Raw genomic sequence first — 4,560 nt, 5'->3', positions numbered from 1 at the left:
AAAAAAAAATGGAATAGGAGGCATTACTTTTGGAGTAGCTCTTGTACGTATTTCACTTGTATTTGTGCATATATGTTGCAATATGCATGTACACATACTTAAATGCATATGCAAAAATGGCTTGTATTGATAGAAAAAAAAATTAGAATAGACCTGTAGAAGTCTCTTAATTCAGTGCCTTGTTCAAAGCAATATGAATGTCAAAATAAGAACAGGTCTTTCAGAGCTTTAGAAATGTGTAGGAGAAGCATTTGACTAAAGAGCTTATTACCCACATACAATACATACATACATATGTATATATGTAGATAGATAGACAGAGAGATACAAGTATCTTAATCAAATGATACAAAAATAACAAAATATCATCCATTGCAATGTGTTTCTGTTGTATAAGTTTTTGTCAAAAGTAACCTTTGAACTCTACTAACAATTAAGGGGGAAAATGGGATATTGTTTAGCTGCATTTGATGACATTTGTGTGTGATGAGGAAAATGCATTTGAAGGTTATGCCAAGATCATTATAAAATGAAAAGCCTTAAAAATCTCTGATTCACTTACAGTAGTAGCAGTATTGTTAAAGCTGTTAACACTGCTAGCAACATTCCTAACTCTGACAAGGCTCATCAAATAGCTGAAAAAAATCTTAAAAGAATAGAAAAAAATTGTCCAGGAAAGTGGATATTTTCATGCTGTTAGGAAAAAATATTTATACTTGTCTCTAATCTTTGTTCTCACTTTCTTGAGATAACCTAAGAAGAAGATACAATTTCCAAACTACTGATCATCCATGCTGTGTCTATAGTAGACTAATAATAATAAAAGCTGGCAGTGTGCCATAGACTGACAAGACAACCATCTCTATCTTGTGTGATCTAGTGAGATTGTGAAGAATGGTGTCAGAATAATAAAGTGCCTACTAAAAAGAGGCTGCAAAATCTGTATTTAGTGCTGGTAAAATACAGAATGTAAGCAGTGATGCATAGGTTGCCACTGTAGCTATTTTGTTCATTAGAAAATTGACAACAAGAACACTAAAATTCTTAGAAACCGATTTTAAATCAGACACAACAGAGATAAAACACTAAAAAGCAACACAATTTGAGGTTACTAAAATGCTGCCAGTTCTTCAGAATGATGTTAGCTTGTCAGCAATAACCCTGATGTGGTGTTTGTGTTCTAGAGAGACACTGTTAAAGTATGGATATTACTGATTCAGAGCCATGGAAAAAGCAGAAGAAACTATAAACCCTCTTTCTCAGAAAGACTAATAGCCAAGACAAGTCTCAGGACCTTGATTCAAGAATAATTAACTTATAGAATCACTGAATCAGATAGATTTGAAAAGGCTTTTGGGGCCATGAAGTCCAAACATCAATCTGACCTACTGATTAACATCACTGTACTACATTCCTTAGTGGCACATCCATGTACCTTCCAAATACCTCCAGGGATGGAGACTCCAACACTTCCCTGGATATCTTCTCCGTGTCTTCCCTTGACAGCCCTCTTTGTGAAGAAATTTTTACTAATGTCCAATCTAAACCTCCCTGTTGTGATTTAAAACTGTTTTCTTATGTTTTATCACTTGTTACTTGACAAGAAAAAAAATCCAACAACCTCACTGCAACCTTCTTTCAGGTTGTTGTAGAGATTGAATGGAATAATCTAGTGATGTTTGAAAGTACCACTGCCCACTTACTAGAAGAGCACTACGTAATATAAACTCCAATTTACAGCAGAGATTATTTGAATATTTGCTAGTGGTCAGTGTGTGGTTTTGAATTATTTTATTTGCATGGACTAATGCCTTTCTACATCCACTGGACTGCTCTTAGGGTGGTCTACTCTTCATTGCTTGGGGCTTGTAATACAAGACAGTGACATCAAACCTGGAGTGCACCTGCCAAGTCTTTGGGAAATCTCTTAACCACAAACTGCTAGATTTTTTCACAAAAGGCTAAAAACAAAACAAAACAAAAACAAACAAGCAAAAATAATAATTCAATCAAAGTATTTGATTACTGGTTAAACTAATACAAAAGCTTTTCATACTGTTTTCCTTTGGACTTTGAAACAGCATAGAATGCTGCTAGAATTACACTATTTCTGTGTATTCTTCCTCTTTATTAGTCACATTTATCAAAGAAAGAGAAGATATAAAATTCCTGCATTTGCATTTATACAGAGAGAGAATGTGTTCCAACAACCTGTGCTTGGGAAGAGAATGGGAACAGTGATTCTACTTCCCCATTTTCCCATGAATAAGGATTAGGGAATAAGGTCAAGATCCTATTTAGGCAAATACACAAGTAATGAATTCCAAAGCAAAACTAAATCCACAAACAGCAACAAAACAATGATTAAAAAAATCGAAACAACGAAAAAGGAACACTGAACTGGAAATCAGCTAGTTCATTTCCAGCTGAAATGGTGGAAGAAAATAACTAATCATTGTTTTGTTGTTTTGAATTAGAGATGTGTGCAAACACTTGATTTAGTAGTGGAATTTTTTAATTTATGTCCTACTGAAGATAAATGTTGTAACTTCAAAATTAAGCAGCATTATGGAAACAGATGGGATTTGAAATGAACAACAATAAAGTTAACTTCCAGCATAGAAAGACTGCATGTCAGCTTCCTAGCTAACTTTTCAGGATCATTAATAAGAATTACAACATTCTTAAATATGCAATCTCAATGCATCACAGCTTCCTATGGGCATCTTCTCCAATGCAAGTTTAAGCATCAAGCACATGTTCTGCATGCTGTTAAGAACTCTGCTGTTACTGAACAAAAAATACAAGAGGAAAAATGGAAATCTGTATCACTACTATCCTAATCATGAGTAAGAGCAGGGGTAAGAATGTGTAGACATATGGATGTTGAGATTTGTCATTCTGCTTGACAATATGCATTTCTATTGTTACTGAACAAGGCATAACCCACAGATCAAATGAATCTGTAAGCGTGACTCACTAATTTGGTTAACAAGGCTGGAAGCAGACCAGTCCCATGCAGTTCTTGTCGCAAATGCACTATATCATACTCATTCTTCTTTGAACATTCTCAAAAACAAAAAATAAGAATAAAGTATTATTTCCTAAGAGTATCGATCTGGAAAGAAAAGGAGATGGGTTCTCAGATCCTTTCCAGATAGTAATAACAACAAAAGGCTCTGGGAATACTCTGTCTTCTTGGGTGCAAATACAAATACCCCATGGGTTACTGAATTTTATGGTAACATTACACGTTAAGAGACAAAAGAAATAAAACAATGAACTACTAGAAATAATGACAGATTAGTAAGAGAGAGAGAGAATGTGAGAGAGAGTACCTAGCTGTTTAACTCAGACATTATTTAATTCTGAAAAGGCAGAATAAAAGAGATCAAAACAAGTCTTACTGAAAGAGGACACCATTCTAAAGGAATTAATCTTAGTGGTAAATCAAACCTTTAATTTTCTTTTTTCAGTCATCTCAAAAACCAAGTCTTTTTGACATGGGTAGTGTTTTTGCTAATTAGATCCACAATGTGAAAGCCATCACAAGGTCAAGTAATACAGATACTTTTAGGACAATAGAGAATTTGAGGCGTAAGAATGTGTAAGCATATATATAATGTAGTCTTCAACTGGAAGAAAATTTCAATATTGTTATACTAATTCAAAATGGAAGCAATTGAAGTATCTGCTGCTTGTCTAAAAAAATTTGAACTTGTCTTGCTGCATTTTAAATGATTTCGTAAAACTGCATCTGATTTCTGAGGATTTCTTTGGGAATATTTTGTGAATCAATTTTTATTTCTTGTTTTACTGATTAATGTTATCATAATTGCTATTAAGGACTTCTTTTGTTTTTATTTACTATTTGTATTACAGTAATAGCTAGAAGTCCCTGTTATGACTCCATAAGAATTTATAGTATATCTTATGTTGTACAAACACATATTTAAATATGGTGCCTGACCCAAAGGATTTACAGTCCAAGTAATTCTGCAGTGCTTAAGACGTTTTATACATGTAGCTAAGGGATTTTATTAGTCTGAGCTACGATATTGATTGAAGTCCAGGCTAGAACAACTCACTTTGTTTCTCTGCTTTTTCTCTATTCCTAGAATGAAAGCAGTAAAACATTAACTCATGTTTCCCAGGAGAGTGCCAGATAAAATAATTACTGCATTCCTGTCTTGAGATTTAAACTTGTTAAAAATGGTATAAGTTTTGTGATTTTTAACAGTTAATAATAAGCTGTCAAAACCAATTCGTACAAGGTGTGCATGCAAAAATAATAATGCATACGTTTTTGAAACATATTGAGGTTTAGAAATCTATTTTCATTCTGCATGTTTATAATTTCTTCTTTTCCCCACATAATAGTGCTATTCAAAACCCACAGGACTTGAAACTCAGTATTTCATACTTCAGGTAAGTCTTTCTATTGCTCTTTTTCTCCATTTTCCTTACTTAAGAAGAGCTGTAATAATCAATATCATATCCTGAAATAACATTTTCCTGAAGAATTTGTACTTATTTCATTTACATATTTCTGATTTTTGT

The sequence above is a fragment of the Meleagris gallopavo genome, chromosome 2 (assembly GCF_000146605.3).
Source record: "Meleagris gallopavo isolate NT-WF06-2002-E0010 breed Aviagen turkey brand Nicholas breeding stock chromosome 2, Turkey_5.1, whole genome shotgun sequence".
NCBI lineage: Eukaryota > Metazoa > Chordata > Aves > Galliformes > Phasianidae > Meleagris > Meleagris gallopavo.
This window is presented reverse-complemented; position numbering follows the sequence as displayed.